Source organism: Anthonomus grandis, chromosome 7 (genome assembly GCF_022605725.1).
Source record: "Anthonomus grandis grandis chromosome 7, icAntGran1.3, whole genome shotgun sequence".
NCBI lineage: Eukaryota > Metazoa > Arthropoda > Insecta > Coleoptera > Curculionidae > Anthonomus > Anthonomus grandis.
The window spans coordinates 15,859,157-15,878,128 of NC_065552.1; the positions used below are offsets into that span (position 1 = coordinate 15,859,157).

Below are 18,972 nucleotides of genomic sequence, written 5' to 3' on the forward strand. Positions count from 1 at the left end.
TCTCCAAATGACTTTTATCTGTGGAGTTACCTTAAGAAGACCATTTACAAGCATGAATTTAGTAGGCCAACAAATTTAGAGGAGTTGCGAAATAAAATTGTCGAAGGTGCCAATTCCATTTTACTTGAAACTCTTTTGGAGGTGCGAAATAGCTTTTAGGATAGGTTAAGTTTTTGTTTAGCGAAAGAAGGCGGTTTATTTGAGCCTTTTATTTAAAAAATGATATGTTGTTAATTTTGTTTATTAGAGTTTTATTTCTGATTTTTTATTATATTTTTATCAGAGTTGATATTCTATTTTTTATTAGAATAACGCTTTAATTTTCATTATGCAAAACACAGCATATTAAACATTTTAAGATTACAATTCTATGCGGGTTTTACACATTGTCATGTCTGTAAAACCCGTATAAGAATAAATATTTAAAAAATGCCTGAATTTTCGCGTAATATTTTGGGACATTTTGTCGCCAAACGACGCAGCTCCCACGAAAGTCAGATGTTGACGAATCCCGTCCTCGGGCCAGTGTTGCCAGGTGACTCGAAGCTTTTTACGGTAGGTAGGACCGGAAAAATACGGTAGAAAACGGGAGATATACGATGAAGATTAAAGATGTCAAATTGGTTGTTTTTACATGAAGTGACGGTCTGTTTAAATGCCTTTTTATAATTGTACGTTCAGTTGTAAATACGTTTTACCAGAAAATAATTACAAAATAAAAAAAAACATAATTAAAAAAAAAATTAATGCAGAAAAACCTCAAAAACTAAGCCTAAATTAAGTGAAAACAAAACTAAACATAAAAAATAAAGTAACAGAAACACTTAATTAAAAAAAAAAACGACTATAAGATCTCGTCATTATCAGAGTCCTACTCGTAAATGTCTTTAGTTAGCAGTTTGCGCCCATCATTTTCAACATTAAAGCTATAGCAACTTCCGTCGGAATCAACTAATCTCTTACTATGTAATAGTCCCTCAATGGTTTTTGTGTTTAATCTATTTCTCTGCTTATTTTTTAATATATTGACAACCGAAAAAATTCTCTCGACATTTGCACTAGAATGCGGTAAGGTCAATATATTAAAAGTAAGGATAAATTGGGGAACATATTCAATCCATTTCCATAATTTATCTTACTTACTTCAGACCAAAATTCTAATATGTTGTTAAATTCAGGCAACTCGGTGTTTCTTAATAGTCTCCACTCATTATCTTATGATTGAAGATCGCCCTGATTTATTTATTTAAGTATTTGCAATAGAATTAATTTTTTTGCTTCGCACGCAATCAGGATTTATGAACTGTAAATCTTCCAGGATATTATTTTTCAAAGGAAACCTTTTTAATAATTGGTCCAGAGCCTCTATATAAATTTCTAAACACTTTAACTTTACAAATTCTAAATCATTTTTATCTACAGTAGAAGTAGAAATGTCAGAACCAAAATACATCTCTTCAATGGGCAACATATTTCTCGGATTTTTATGGTCTATATCGAATATTGCAGTTTTATCAATAATGTCTCTTTTTATAAAACAGTCCAAAATAGTTTTTATGACGGATTGATGTTTGAAGATATGTAACTAATTTGTGGTGATTCTGGCTGCATTTTCAGGTTTAAGTTATTAAAATATGGAAGAACATAATTTAAAAATTGCAAAAAGAGTTAATTTTTTTGATTTTTCAGAGAGGTTAAAATATTGGATGCTTGATCGTCTGTTGGACTATTGTAAGAGACGTCTGTAAAAAACAATATAAGTACATTGTACTGTTCTAGAACCCTACGTATAACAGCAAGTAATGACATTCATCTTGTTTGAGATGAATGCAAAATTTTGTGTATTTTAACTTGGGCGAACTCCTGAAATTGTTTTAGTTCAGATACCCGTTTTGGACTATTACTAAAATAGTCATATATATCCCTTGTTAACTGTTCAACATAATATAGAATTTTTGCACAAGCATAAGACGCAACTAAATGGAAACTATGACATATACATTTTAAAATAAAAAGGTTAGGTATAGATTCCGAAAATCGCGCTGCAACTAAATTGTAACGTCACATCATTACATTAGCTCCGTCAGCTGCAAAACCGATCATATTTTATTTGTAATCGATGTTATTTTTATTAAAAAAATCTGTAATTTGATTAAAGAGGCCCTCGGCATTTGCATTTTCGACTTCTAACAGACTTAGGAAAGAATCTTGAATTGCTTTATCATAAAACACCCTAACTACTAGACATAACTGTTTTGTACAAGTACGGTCAGTTGATTCATCATATATTAAACTAAATATCTTAATTTTTAACATGGAAATAAGTTTTTTATTGGAAAAACGGCCTAGTACATGTTTAATAATGTTTGTCGTTTTAGTACGAGCACACTATTATGTTCTTGGCTATGTTGGAGTCTGGAAAGATTGACTGCAATAAATTCGGCATGTGGTTCATAATGCGCATGGGTAAATTGTGTTTAACAACAAAATCACATTTCTTAGCAGCTTATTTCTGCATCTTTTACTGCATTATGCGTAGATGCATGTCCTAAAAAACAAGTCAAGCTTCTCTCAGTTTTTTTGCTTTTACAGTTATCTGAGTGCTTTTTTCCAACAGCATGCCTTTCTAGTTGTATTTTGCCTGATTTAATATCTACGTGACATGCAGAACAGTAAGAAAAATATTCTCCCTATAAAATTCTTTGCTATTTTTACATAAAAAAAAACTCTATAAGAATTATACCTTTTTACTTTTTTCAAGTCAGCCTTTAAAATTACTTTCTTCTTTCCATGAAATCTTATAATTTTGGGAATATTTTCTTTTCTTTACAACTTTGGCACTAGTATCACTGGTACTGGAATCACTGTCAGACATTATTATATTAATATTAATAAATATTCACTCGATAATATAACGCAACATAAACCACCAACTTGAAAAGCGCATACATTAATACCGATTATCGTCTCGGGTCTCGGCAGGGTCAGGCGTCGATCGGATTGGCGTATTTCACCAATGTCTTTTTGTGTGAATCCCCGCAAGCCCAAGTTGCAGCTCGCAGTAATAATCCTAGCTGCCACGCTGCCAGTAACACTCGCACGTCATAGACGCGCGAATATATGTTTAGTTTCACATTTTCTTTAAAAAATCAAAGACAGAAAAAAATAAATAGGCAAATATTTATTGTTTTATGTTACATCCTTTAAATTAAAAATGCGGTAGAATCTGTAGTTAAAATGGTAGGGCGGTAGATCGAGGTGGAAAATGGTAGATCTACCGTAAAACAAGACCTGGCAGCACTGCCTTGGGCCGGCCGGGGCTGTGCTCTGTCGCAGGCACTCGTACACGCGCGACGTTGCAAAATTTCGCCTCTATGCGGTTTCCTATAAGTAACGAACGAAAACACGATCTGTATTTAGAATTATTAAGAGACATGAGCCGTCATCTTGAACATTTAAATAAATAAAAAACAATTTCAAAAATGTGTTTATTATTTTCCTTGATAAACGAAGAAAAATTGTATGAAATGTGGCTTTCTATGATATCATTGGAAAGCATTGTTCAAGCGTTTCCAGAAGATGTATTACACGATTTTTCTTTATATTTAAGATTTTGCATATAAAGGTGAAATAATATGCTTGTTTTTGTTTCCCCTTTATTTAAAAAAAACTGTTTTTAGCGGTTTTTATTCAGTTTTTTGTTCATAATATAAAGCAATCAGTCAATTCCACGAGACATTTTGTATAGTATAACACAATATATCAACAGAGAGATTAAACCCAAACTGCAAATAATTTAATTGAAATTGAAAGACTCTTTTAACAGCAAAAAATTAATGCCTGCAAACGGCCGAAATGTGTCTCCACTTTTGTCAACAAAAAACTTTAATAATAATTTTTTTCGCAAAAGATTAAGATAAGATAAACATTGTTCCAACATTTTTAAAGGGCATTAGCAAAGATTAGTATAGTTCAGTAAACAGTTTTACAACTTTGGTTAATTTTAAAGATTTATTACCATAAAAGAAAACGTTTTTTCACTTTTGGCCGATAGTGTATGGCCAATTCAAGTTTTTAAATTGCCACTCTTTATATGAACATATTTTATTTAGAATATATTACGTGGTTAAGTTATATGCTGGTCACTTTACAAAAACAACTGCATGAACGTCAATCTATATAGAGAAACCTAATTCAGTTTTACGGACTAACTAGGTAATATATTTGGGATGTCATAGACCTCATTGTGTTATGGACTGGAAATCCTTTTATTTAGGGGAGGGCTTTATAGTAGGACTGAATTTTTTTTTTGTGGAAAGCATCCAGTAAACCTACTACGTAAGGTTTCAATATTTTGTAAATATTTTAAAAAGTATAACACTAAAAACTGCGTTTTAAAAGAAGTTTCTTTTCCTATAATAAAAGACATTCTTAACGAGTTAAAAGACAACCAATGGCTTTCGTTCTTTTAATATTTTTTTTGAATTTTATTTTAGATATCTTTTTCTTCGTGCGCCGTTTACATAATGTTATTTCGAGATAATTCTAAATTTGGTAATTTATAATTATCTCGGCATAACAATATTTTTAATGGTATTATTGTATCGGTAAATCGAGTGCAGTATCAACAAGACTTCGAAATAGTCCTTCGAAGGTTTTAATTGTTAAAAATATTATACCTGGTATTATGTAGGGTAAGTAATAAGCATTAATTCTTACTTTCCATAGTCCAAGGAACCACAAAAAATAAGTTTTTAATATTAAAATGTAATACATCAAGCTACAATACGTATGGGTGGTGGTCTATCATATTTTGCATGTTTAAAGGAATTAAAAAGTAAGAATAGAAAAGTGAAATTTGTTTTTTTAGGTTTTAGAGGCTTTTAAATTCAGCAGCGGTTTTTAAAACCGCGTATCTTAGAAACAGTTGAATAAATGTATGGCATGTGATACATCAAAATATTTATAATTTTGTGTTGATGTTTCATTTAAAATAAGAAAGTCGGTATTGATTACGGCTACATGAGACACCCTGTATACAAAATGTTTCTTGAAAAAAATGCGCAACCAAAAATATTAATCGACGTATGCGAGCGTTTTTTCGAACATCCTTATTTATTTTTTATTGAATTTGTTCCATATTTTTGCCGTTTACTATTTATGATCCGATTAAATTAAGATAATATTACACAAAAATTAATCTATATAGTTATGTTATTATTGTTATCTTATGATGATAAATACTAAAAAGGTTAAAATATAAAAGATGTCTAAGTACAAATTAATTTAGGTAAAAGAGAGCTTAGAAACAAATTTTGAAAACCGTAACCGGTTGTTAGTAATGTGAGTCATGGCTTATAGTTATCCTATTAATTCCTCGTTGAGTTGAGTTAGGTTTATGTTTTTCAGGACTGTGTGGTTGCTATTGAAATGAGTAAGAGTATGAAGCATAGGATAAAACATTTGCACATCCTGTGACTTTCTGTTCAAGTATAAGTTAATTACGAGAAGCTAGAGGGCCTAAAAATTACATAAGGGAGACCATACATCTTAATGATACATTAATGAACCATTAATGAATGATATATTAATGAACCGAAAATTTGCTAATTTTGCAATTACATTTAATTGAATAATTCAAGATTCGCTTAATAAAATTATTTGAAACTTTGCACGACGGTTTACCAGGTTGGTCTCTTGAAAAAGTTATCTTACATTTTTTCTAGAAAATGTACAGGGAAGCCAATAATTGACCCCCTTAAAATTTACATGGGTTTTCCTATGTTCTTCTCGGCAACGCACCACCCGGTATATAACTTAAGGACAGATTGACAAAGCAGGAGACGATAAAGGAAGGTATAAAATGTTTGATAAATGGCCAACCTTATGATCCTTCAATAATCTTAAGCATTGTAAATGGAAAAATTGAAAGTAGTTCTACACTCATATTAAAACGTAATTTTTAAACACATTCCTTTCAGTAACATTTCCTACAAAAATACACTTTTATTTCAGGAACACACATTCGAGCAGAATTAGAAGAATGAGAGCCCTTTGAAAATTTGGAAAAAAATCATTTGTCGACCTCGTTTTTGGGATCAAAAATTGAGCCGTAAAATATTTTATATTGGTCAAACAAAAAAAAAAATTGTCGAAAAAAATGTCATGAAACGCTTATAAAAACCCGTGGATTATATTGAAAATGATTAGAATTTCCTAAACTGTTTTTGCCAATGGAGCCAAAAAATGTAAGAGAACACTGATTGTCAAAGTAAGCAAGAATTCAAAGTTCGAAAATTTAAACTACCAGAATTAACAATAAAATAATCTAAATTGAGGCCCAAATATGTCCCTTAAACAAGATAAACCTAAAGCATAGAGATAAGAATATTAACTAGACCTAAGCGAAAATCTAAATAAACCTAACTTATTAACCTAAACTATGAAATAAAAGCAAAAACATAATTATAAAAAATATGCGAACGTATTTAGATTTAAATAGCATAATAAATAAATATATGTTTGTTTGCAAATTATATACAATTTAGTTGGAGGCTTGTTAAATAATCAACTTGGAACCATACTTTTGAAATAAAGTCCAAAAACTAAAAATTATTTTCATTAAGGTACCACAAAATTAATATTTTCAAAAAATACCAATTTTTACCTCTGTCTAAAAAGTTTTCCATACGTAGAAAGAAATGCTTGAAAGAAATTAAAGAAAAATTACTTTTTACATATAAATGTAATTATAAAAATAGATGGAGAAATAGATGTATGTAAATATTTTACATCTATTTCGCATAGTAAAAATTGGTATTTTCTAAGCACATTTTATCTATTTATGAGATATACTCTATTTGTCATAAGGGCACAGATTAAATATAACAGTTTTTACTATTACATTTTTTGGTGTGACTTAACACTCGAAGCACAAAAATAGTAAACCGGTTCAGTTCATACGTACACATTAAACAGAATGACAAGATTTACTAATCGTGCCAATTTTCAGATAATAATAATAATAATAATAATGTTTATTTTCAAATGCAATATAACAAAAGAAATACAAGTAAATTTAATAAACATCGGAAATAAATACATAATGCCCGCAGCCCTCAGGAGCTAGTACGCTGTGCGAGGACTTGCTGGTATTTTTTTTCGCCTTAATATAAACCTAAATTGCAAAACAAAACAAACAATCTAAACTATGAATCTATTGCAATTGCAATGCTATTTTCAACGCACAAAAATTAATTAAAACTCATAAATCTAATCAAAAAAAAAAAAAAATCAAACAATTTAACAAAACATTTTTATAACAGGATTACCAAACTAAAGACCTACTGTATTTTGTAGTCCTTTGAAAAACTGTTATTACCGTACTGCACCTAAGCAAAACACAGATCAAGATTAAATTTAAAGGACCATATAAGTGGACATGTTAATTTCTAATATTTACCAAACCATTAATAAGCTGTCTATTTTGAAGGATAATAATTTTTTTGATCCTACTTTTAACCAATCCCAATGAGTTGCTACCTAGAATAACACCTCTCATTTCTACTGGTAAAAAATTATAACATCTGGCAAGAAGATAAGTAAAACAATGTTGCCCTATTGTCTTTCTAGCTCTAGTGGCTTGTGAGGAATTCTGTTGACGATTTCTTGTATTATACTGATGGGTAATTAATTAAATGTTTGACTTATATTTGTGTAAATATGTTAAAATATTAAAAAAAAAATATTTGACGATTATAGAAGTTTTTTTATTTTACTGTACAGTAGATCTGAGGAATATAGTCTAAATTTTTTATGAATAATTTTAATGATACTATTCTGAACGATTTTTTCTAGACATTTAAAAAAAATAAAGATAGATAGACAGACAGACTGGCCTCCTAGCGGCTCCTTACATATGTCAGAGAATTATTGTTATTTCTTCCCAGAGCATATATCGAGACTTGTTAATAGAAAAAAATATTAAAGTCAGATTTGCCAAATAAAATAATGTCGAACTACCGACTTGTGAAGATAACAACCTGCGATCCGTAGCCAGTCACCGACCTAGAAATTCTCTATGTTAATTCTCTCTAAAAACTGTCGGTCCTTGCCCCTACACTCCATAATAATTATTAATCATGCATGTTCTATTCATTTCCGGATACGATTTACTCTTTCCAATATTTACTTCTCAATAATGGATCATGTTGCATATCAGTTCGAACGTCGAATACTTTAGCACTAATAAATTAGAAGCAATACTAATTAAAAAAGCTTTATGGCTTTTATGATGACGCCGCAGTCGCCAGTCACTTAGAAACTAATGTAAACAAATACCTTAATTTCAATCCAAATATTATTGTTTGACTATTGAAAATATCTGGAGCCGACATATACATTAGCTAAACTGCTCTGGAAAATTTGCTAATCTTCTGTCTCCCAAGGTGTCCCATCTCCCAAGATGCTCGCTTGTAGCTTCGGCTTTAGTTGGTGGACAGAAATTCCCAAATATGTTATTGTATATTATTATAAAATTATATTATTATTATTATAAAAAACAATAAATTAAACGTATGTAAATTAGATATATTTATTAAATAGAAGTAGTAATTTATAAACGTTTCTAAGATAACTTTTAATTTTTTTCATTATATATTTTTAATAACTAATGTAAAATATCCTAAAGTAATTTATTATATTTAATAAACGTATATTTTATAAACACCCTGTATTCATTCATAAGTGTCTCAACCGCCCGAGAATTATCGTACATCCTTGAAAATCTATACCCTAAACATAAATAATAATATAAGCAGAGATTGAGAGAGACCCAAAGAAGTAAAAGAGTCAGCGAGTGCTAGCACTTCGGCTTATAAAGATCCATGTATATAGAGTGATCATAGTTGACCAGGTACGGTGGTGTTTGTCCACTAGGTGGATATTAGAATGGTTGTGGTTGTTTTGTGCACAGGTTAATCATGTCGACATGTGAGTAATATTTTATATTGTTGTTGTATAAGTCCATGGCTAGAGTTTTATGGTATACCAGAGTTTGTCGCTGTTTAGCGAGGTATTACCAGGTTGTGGTCGATTGTGTAGCAATCGACAGGGATGCTCTCTGAGCGCGCAGTTCCTTCGAGTTGGTCTTGTGAGTTATAGAGGGCCCTCACTTGTCTTCTCGATTGACACATTTGGATTCTAAGATCTCGGTATATGTTATCTTAGTTTCCGAGTGTTGAGATGCTTACTGCTTAGCGGCAGTGGAGCGTCTGGGGTAGCCTTAACTATTTTAGGGGACACTAGCTAGTCGTCGAAGAAAGAAGACATATATATGTAAATTATAAGCAAACATAAAGTAACTATATTGATGGTTGTTGGCATGACTGAATCAAGGGGACCGAGGTTCCCCGGTGAGTAAACTTAATCTTTATTAGATAAGTCAGTACAGTAAATCGTAAACATTTTTGTTTCATGGTACTCTCAATCTCTTGCTGTATACATGGTGGAGCTCGCTGAATGAATTGCATTGTCAATACTCACGTAAGTTTAATTTTAAAAATACCCAAATTTTACACTAAGATATTGGAAAATATAAATATACGTAAAAAAGCATAAATTAAAAATATGGTGTTTAAAAATAAATTTGCAAAAAAGGTACTTGTAGTGTTATTATTTTTTCATATAAAATAAAACCACTGAACTAAAAAAATATATATTTTTCTAATATCTCATCAGCACGTTGTAGCTAATCGAAAACCATTTCTTTCAAATCAAACAAAATGCTATTTCTTATATAAACTCACGCCAAAAAAAAGGTCTATCTGCCTTTGAGCCGAGCTAAAGACCAAATAATATGGCGAGTAATCCGATCCTAATTTTGAATAAGGGTACTAAACAGTTAAAGATAAACAAAGTAAAGTTAAACAAGCCCTCAAACAAAGTTTTAGGGCTTCAAAGAGACCTGAATAGAGACAAAGAGGGTGCGTGTTTTATACACGGAGGGTTGTATTTGGTCAATTCAATTAAATTGAATGTTAGCTGAAACATGTGATGTTGAAAAATAATCTCTTTTAAAATAATAAAAGCATAAGCCTTATTGTTAACATTAATATTAAAGTCCCTATTCCTAATTATTTTAAGACAAAAGTCCTTTCAACTTGGCTCCCTTTATGGCACGCGCCAAATCCAATTATAAGATAATATACGATCCGTAAAATTCTGAAAACCAAGCAAACAAACGCCGTTTCCCGTTCCAAACTATTTCTGGAAACCGTAAAAAAAAAAGAAAAGTACGAAACAACACGGAGCCAGAAAGAGAGATAAAATCGAAAATGGCCTTTCTCATTACGTACAGTTATTTGTCTTTTACATGCATCCATTGGCTGATGCGAACTCGGACGCTAATTTTATTTCGCAAAGATCATCTCAAGGAGTTTTGGGATGAAGGGTATTTTACGAGATTAATGTTTATTTCAATTATTATAATCTAGTACAAATATTAAATAGTCGAATAAGATAATATTAAATAGAATATAAATTTCTTTGCTTTTAGTCAACATGATATGACAGAATGACATATAACATTATACAGCTATACATATAGTCAAAATCGCTCTTATCGTGCGGGTGTATCGGATTATCAACGACAAACTTTTGTAGTTTCATTTCAATTTGCGCAACAACGTTTTTTAACTACAACGCATCAGATAAACGAAACAGTTATATGCAGCGTTAATGTATCAAAAGAAGATAAAATGATAAATGTCAGTGGTTCTAAAACAATTATTTCCATAACAAACATGCCTGTCTCGTTTCGATTGACGGATGACATTATTTGTCACAAGATAATTTAAATTTCAAATTATGGAAAAGAAAAAGCCTTTTTGTGGATTTCTAAATCCTCAAGCCAAAAAAATGGTACTTAATGTTATTAATTACTTCAAGAACGAAAAAGAAAATAAAGGGTTGCCTAAGAATGTACAAGAAGAAGTAGCTAAAGCGCTTGGAATTAGTTTAAGAATGGTGCAAAAGGTTGTATATGAAAACAAGAACAATCTTATTCCCAAGAAGGAAAAAAAGTGTAAAAGGAAGAAGCCGAAGACTGAAGAGTTAAGTGAATGTGTAAAAATGGAAGTAAGGGATAGGATTTATGAATTATATAGGCTAAAAACAAATATAACGCTGCCATTTCTGAGGGATGTTTTAAAGCAACGCGGCACTTTGGAAATTGGACTTTCTGCTTTATCAAAATTAATTAAAAGCATAGGTTTTCGCTATAAAAAAGACTGCAACAGAAGATATTTGTGTGAACTACCAAATATTGTGAGCCAACGAATAGGATTTTTAAGACAATATACACAAAATGAAAAATCAAAGTTAAGGAAAGTGGTATTCTTAGATGAAACTTGGATATTTTCAAACGGGAGTGGAATAAAATCTTGGCAAGATGAATCTGTGAAAAGCGTGAAAAGAAAAAAAGGATGTGTTCAGGGAACACGGTTTATTATTTTACATCACGGGTCTTCAACGGGATTCGTTCCAGGTGCAAGTTTAATTTTTTCTTCTAAGTCTAAAAGTATGGATTATCATGACAATATGAATTGCGAAATGTTTCAAAAATGGTTAAAGGAACAGTTAATACCGAACTTGCAAGAACCTTCCTTAATAGTATTAGACAATGCCTCGTATCATTCAAGAATTTTGAATAAACAACCAAATGGAAGTTGGAGAAAAAGCGAAATTTATGAATTAGTACAGTCAATCTGTAATTTTTTTTTTTAAACTATCCAAGTCGCTAATTTTTTGAGGGTCGATTCTATTTCCGAAGAAAAGCTTAAGTCCTCAGAATTGAGAGTCTCACCACCCCTCTTTTTTGGGAAACTCAAAAAGTTTTTCAAATCGATTTTCCAGCTAAACAGCGAGTCATACAGAAAAACTTATTGAACATAAAATGTAGAGGTTTTTGTGCTCTACAATTCATCTCGTGGGCCCGAAGCTGTAGAACCAAAATTCGAAGTTAGAGGGCGCCAAAGTCACCAAAAATATATACTTTTATATATACTTTTTTAATTTTTTCACTGATAAACAATTTTTTTTTTTACTATCGCAAGGATTGCAAAAATGTAGAGGACAAAAATACCTACAAAATGCATGTCTTACTTTTTTTTTCGATTAACCGTTTTCGAGATACAAGGATTAAAATGTCGTGTAGTGCTTCGCGAGGATGAAAAAAAAGCAGCTGCTCGCTGGACCGCTGTCCCCCTTTCCACTCCCACTCTCCCCGTATCTACTCTCCTCCATCAGCTGATCCGGCAGTGGCTAATTTACAGTTTTGACGTAAACTTCAAAAAAAATTTAAAAATTCAATGCGTGGACGAAATGTCGTGTCGAGTGGTCGCAGGCGACCATAAACGATGTTTCAAGATAAATATTCACATTCAGGTAAGTGTTCAAATAAATATATAGTGATATGTTAATGATGGAATAGCAGTAAAAAAGTGGGGAATGGAATTTTGCAAAAGTAATGCTATCAACATGTACTATGCAATTATTCAGTAATCAATTATCATTACATGCATTAAGTAACCATAATTATTGAGGCACGTCACTTTCACAACTGCAACGCCCTCTGCTTTTGTTGTAATTGGTGCTCCGTAAACCATGTACCAATTTCTCTTATCCCTTTCTACTAAATCACTTCAAATATTCATTTTGTGCAAGTTAAAGAACATTTAATCTATGCAAATTTCATTTTCGTGGACTTACAGCGCCATGCATGGCTTTTTTCAATTTGTCAAGAAGGGTAAAAGAAATTTTGTTCAGGTTCTACTTTAATTTCATGATGCACAAACGTTAGGCGACGAAAAACAGCTTTCGCCAAACATCTGAGGCAGGCTACATACACGAAAGTAAACATTTCGGTATTAAATGCATTATATCTCAAAAACGGTAAATCGAAAAAAAAAGTAAGACATGCATTTTGTAGGTATTTTTGTCCTCTACATTTTTGCAATCCTTGCGATGGTTAAAAAAAATTGTTTCTCAGTGAAAAAATGAAAAAAGTCATTTTTGGTGACTTTGGCGCCCTCTAACTTTTCGAATTTTGGTTCTACAGCTTCGGGCCCATGAGACGAATTGTAGAGCACAAAAAGCTCTACATTTTATGTTCAATAAGTTTTTCTGTATGACTCACTGTTTAGCCGCAAAATCGATTTGAAAAACTTTTTGAGTTTCCCAAAAAAGGGGGGGGGTTGACTCTCAATTCCGAGGACGTAAGCTTTTCTTCGGAAATACAATCGACCCTCAAAAAATAAGCGACTTGGATAGTTTTTAAAAGTTCTGGCCTTTTTTAATTACAGATTGACTGTACTAAATAGTTAGTAAAAGAAAATCAGAATCCCTTGCCATATATGCTAAAATCCGAACTTCTTTCAATTGCAAAATCGCTAAAAAGACCAAAAATATATGCTGTTGACGAAATAGTACGTGAATATGGCCATGAAGTTTTAAGATTGCCACCATACCATTGTCAGTTTAATGCCATTGAGCTTATATGGGCAGGGTCAAAATCTTATTATGAGAAGTATGTGAGTGCTGGGCTTAGATCTGACCAGGATGAAGCTGTTTGGAATAAGGCATTGAATCACATCACAAAGGAATATTGGCGGAAATCAGTGGATCACACAGAAAACATTATTAGAATGTGGTGGAAGAGAGAAAAAGTACTCGATATCCAACTTGAACCATTGATCATTGCTCCATTTGAAGTAGATTCGGAAAATGACGAAGAGTTTTCCGACTCTGTTAGTGATAATGATAGTTATAATTTTAGTCAAATTTGTTATTTCATTTTTACACATTAACTTAAATCTTCAGTCTTCGGCTTCTTCCTTTTACACTTTGTTTCCTGCTTGGAAATAAGATTGTTCTTGTTTTCATATACAACCTTTTGCACCATTCTAAACTAATTCCAAGCGCTTTAGCTACTTCTTCTTGTACATTCTAAGCAATCCCTTATTTTCTTTTTTGTTATTAAAATAATTAGTTTTTTTTTGCATTTCGTTTTTATTATTTAGGTATGAATAAAAAGTACAAATTTTTTTTTTAAACAAAGCTAAGTAAATAAATTGGTGAATGCGCTGGGAGATAGATATGCCCGGCGCATTCTCCGTTTTTTTAATAGTTAGTTTCAATCTTTTTTTGCCTTGTAATGTGTAAATAAATAAATATTCATAAGAAAACGACATTTTAAAGAACTGTCGTAGCTCCCCTCGTATTTATCTTTTTAAAAAAAGCTAAGTAAATAAATTGGTAAACGCTTTAACTGATATAAAAGAAAAGATAACACAACTTTTTTAATTTTCTGTGCATCAACGTATAGATTGGGTCGAACGACAAATAATAAATCATAAAATTAAAATGTCATTTTAAAAGTGAGATTGTAACATGAACTTGCCTTTAAACAAAGAAAGTAGTTTTCTGGTCTCTGACTGCACTGCATCACACACAATACAAATTAATTGTTTGTCATTATACCAAAATGTATAGTTTCCCAATAATTATTACAAAAAAACACAATCACACATAAACAAAGAAGAAGACAAGATCAAATAATCGTTAAAAATTAGACGCTGTGCCCTGAAGTCGACAAATTAGTATGTTATGCACATACATAGGGTCATGCTAAATCTACTAATTTCTCAAAAATTTAGGTAACAACCATTTTTAAATAAAATATGTACAATTTTAATGAAAGGCTAGGGAGGCATTTTTGCTCTCATAAAAAAATATAAAATGCTTAGATTTAGATATTATTGGGTAAAGAAAAATTGTTATTGAGAATTCCGTCTATTTCGGACAATTTTTCAAAAAAGAAGTAAATATTATGTGTGACAACTTAGCAGAATAACTGGGATTCTAGGCATATACCGATGAGGCGTATACCTAACGGGCTTTATACTTATGGGCTTTTTCACGTCATGAAAGGAAATAACCAACGTATGTTTTACATGTCGAATCTCGAATACGTAGTATTCCGCAGAAATTTTTACGGCGTTAAAGGCATCACGTCAGTTAATAATTATGATCTAAGGTGTATACGCGGCTTTAATATGTCATATGACGGCGTTCAATGTATTGTCAAACTCTCAAGGAAATAACATTTTGGCAGCCACTGATTTTTCAATTTAATTCATATTACGTGGTGACCTTTGAACCCGCACGATAAGAGCGAAGGCGACTATACTAGTTTTTGAGGTAAAAAACGTTAAATTATGAGATCTTTATTGAAATATTCCTATTCATTGTTAGCCAATATCCATAACTTATGAATAACACTACGGAACAAAAAAAAATCTGCGGCATTAATTTTGTTAATTATTTTTATAAACACTTAGATTAGTCATGCACAGTATGTATTTACTTTTTTTAGATTGGCTCTCGTTCTTGAGATAAAGGGGATAAGATAAGAAATAATTGGATTTTTTTTTAATTCACAAATAAATTTTGTTATCAGATTACATATTTATGTTAAATCTTGAAGAAATTGGGTCTAGGTCTTGTGTAGAATTTTTGCGATACTGGAATCAAGGAGGACATAAAGGGCTTGAATTTGGAGTGCCAATGATATGGACTGAGCCAACTAATCATTTCAATAATTGTTATTTTTATGCAGTGAATGTGAAATGTATTAACCGGTATACAAAAACTTACTTGGGTTTATTCTAATGTGGAATCGGCTAAACTCCCAGTATTGCACAGCGATTATTTGTCAATTCCACTGTTTTCCAGATCATCTACTACAAACTGTGATGACGTTAAAATGTTACGAGATGTCAAACAATCAAACAAGCGACAGTAAAAGTGAGTTCAAAGAAACTAGTTTTACAAAACAAGGACTTTCTCAAGAAAAGTTCAATAACTTGGTTCGTAATTTAAATTTATCAAAAAAATCGGCCGAAATTCTAGCTTCCAGACTAACAAAAAAAAAAACACTTCAACGTCTTCAAACTGGTGTTACTATTACATCGTTTAGGACCAGGGAGCAATACCTTGTTTGTTGTTTTGCCAAAGAAGAGAGTCTTGTATTTTGTAACAATGTTTCCAAACTCTTAATTAATATGGGCCTTCCCAAATATAAGTCGCAATATTGGAGGCTTTTTATAAATAGCTCAAAAAGAAATCTAAAATGTGTATTGCTGCACAATAGAAATATAGTTGATTGGATTCCAATCGGTTATACTACTAAACTAAAAGGAGAATATCAAAATATTATAATTGTTTTAGAAAAGATTTTATAAGCACAACATTTGATTTGCCTATGGGATAGTCGAGCAAAGAATGAACATTGGAATAGAAAGGTTTGGCCTTTAAGAGAAGCCAGGGAGGTAGGAAAAAAATGTGGTTCATGAACCACTAATAAACAGAGACAATATCCTTCTTAAACTACTTCACATCAAGCTTGGCCTAATAAAACAATTTATCAAAGCTCTTGATAAGACTGGTGACTTTTAAATATGTGTGTCAAAACTTTACAGCTCCTAGTACTCTTATAAAAGACACTGAATTCATAAACCATATGACAGAAATTGAATCTGATGCATGGCTAAGCTTTGTTTTAGTAGTCAAAAATTTTTTGGTAAGTGACAAAGCACCAGAATATCCAGAATTAGTTGCTAAAATGCTACAATATTTTAAGAGATTAGATTGCGCATTAAATTGCATTTTGTGCACAGTCATTTGGACAATAACGAATAACCTGGGTGATTACAGTGAAGAACAAGGAGAACGGTTCCACCAGGACATTAGGATAATGGAAGAAATATACCGAGGTCGATGGGACAGCCATATGATGGCAGACTACTGCTGGTCCTTGGTAAGGGAATGTCCTAAGCAAAAACATGCTACAAAATCCTAGAGGAAAAGTTTTTTATAATCTTTTTATTTTTTGAGTAAAGGGAATACATATTTTTAGTTTTTGCATCATTTTTAAAAAAGAGTTCAATATTTTTTTATCTAAATATATTGGCATTTTTATTTAGGTTTTTTCAGTAAAATAGTTATAAGTCACTATCTCAAAAATTAGAGCCAATTTTACAAATCTGATATTAATTTAGTACTTAGCACACTAGTCTTATAAAAAATTAACTTTAACCTTTTACAGCCGCAGAATCACTGTTGCCCAGTGTAATATACAATTTATATAAGGTGTCCGAGTTTTCACTAAATATTCTTAAGATTAATAAAAAGGTTCTAGGAACATGAAAGAAAAAATCAAAAAAATTAAATGAAATAGAATACATTGATTCTGCTATTATATGCATTTATTTTTGAGCTTAAAACTAGTGCAGGCCAAATTAGCAATCATTTAAATTAGGGTCCAAGGATAATTTGTACAATAATATTATACTTGAAATAATGCAGACATAGTCAAAGTTTACAGAATAAATGCAAATTAGTAAAATATAAAATATAATAAAATGTTTTATTCTGTAAATTTTGGCACAGTCATATCATTTTGGTATGGTAACTCACGATTGTGTATGACTCTACGAAAAATCATATTTTCTCCTTCCCTTTTTCATAGACTAAAAATAAAATGATAACAGTTGTTCTGAATTATCTGCTTTTTTTTGTAGCTAAATCAAAGTATGGATAAAAAGATTGTAAAACTAGTCGGATAATTACTTGGAATATTTGTGTCTATCAGAAAAATTTAATTTACAATTTCAAAATTAAAAAAAAACGTTTGCTAAAGAAAAAAAATTAAATCTTTTAACATCAAGTGAAAATGATTTCCTATTTAACAATAAAATACATTATCTTTTCAACTCTTTAATCAGCATAATAAGAATGGATCCGTTACCTTTTGGCTTATAAAATTTTCCTTTTTTTTCTGCTAAATGATTGGTAGTATATTTCGAAATGAAATGAAAAATATTACTGAATTTATTTTAATAAACATTACTGTTTACTCATATGAATCATTAATTTCAGCCTCTCGTTATAAACTCTAACTTTGTTATAAATCACTTATTTAATCATAATCTTAATTTAGAACAACTCTTGCCTTAAATACTATAAAACTTTCTTTAAGAAACCCTAACCCCTAAATAATCTAAAGAGAAATCGTGTAAATTATAAATAGCGGCAAAAAATAGAAAGATCCCAAACTGAGATGTTATTAGTTAATATTTTAAATAAGTTAAATTAGTTCTAATATTCAGTGCCTCAGAATATATTAACTATATCAGTATACATATTATAATAATATTAAGCTTATCAGAGAAAAGATTCTACCACATCGTACACCAAATTATACTAAGTACTAAGCCCAGATTTGATCAGAAAACAGCAATTATCTCATTCCATTTATACCACTAACATTAAATAGCCTTACATGCAAGTATTGAACTAAAACAATATGATCTAATATATTTTTTCTACTACCGTGCGTAAAGTGCTTACCACACTTCCCAGGGTGTGTAAACTTTCACTTTTTACGCACTAGTGCCAAACAAAGTCTTTTAATTCCACTTTTTTTATTCATGGGAATTGTCGTTCATCAGAAAAGGCTCATTTTACACACTTGGAACTATTTTAAAGGAGACTTGCGGCAAATTTTATCTGGAGAGGTATTTTTAATTATGAACCTTTGCTATGTGGTAACTGAAGATCTTTCAAAAACAGAAGTTCTGTAAACGGGATAATTATTGAATCTGTATATTATTCTATGAAGCAAAATAACTGAGTGAAAGAAATGCTTCTCATACATTCTAAGCCCGTGTTAGTTCCTTAGTTTAGCTGATACTGCTTGCTCTCTACCGCACAGATCCCCACTCAATATCACACAGTGGTTTTGTGGTAGTTGAATGCGGGTGCGAAAGTAAATGTTTAAATAACAATTTTAAAATTAGTAAAGGCCCTCCCTATACACTTACATATGTGGCCAGTAAACCGTAAAAAAACTAG

General features: G+C 31.1%; 1 protein-coding gene across 3 annotated transcripts in view; it reads right to left on the bottom strand.

The window, feature by feature from the left end:
- LOC126738159 (kinesin-like protein CG14535) overlaps positions 1-18,972 on the bottom strand; it is an 871,125-nt gene that overhangs the window by 682,254 nt on the left and 169,899 nt on the right. The window contains exon 1 of one of the 3 annotated variants that reach the window (XM_050443349.1): positions 15,715-15,824. The exons of the other annotated variants lie outside the window; for them this stretch is intronic. The gene's annotated coding sequence lies outside the window, so the exon portion shown is untranslated. Of the gene's footprint in view, positions 1-15,714; positions 15,825-18,972 lie in introns of those variants that run through there. 3 annotated transcript variants of the gene reach the window in all.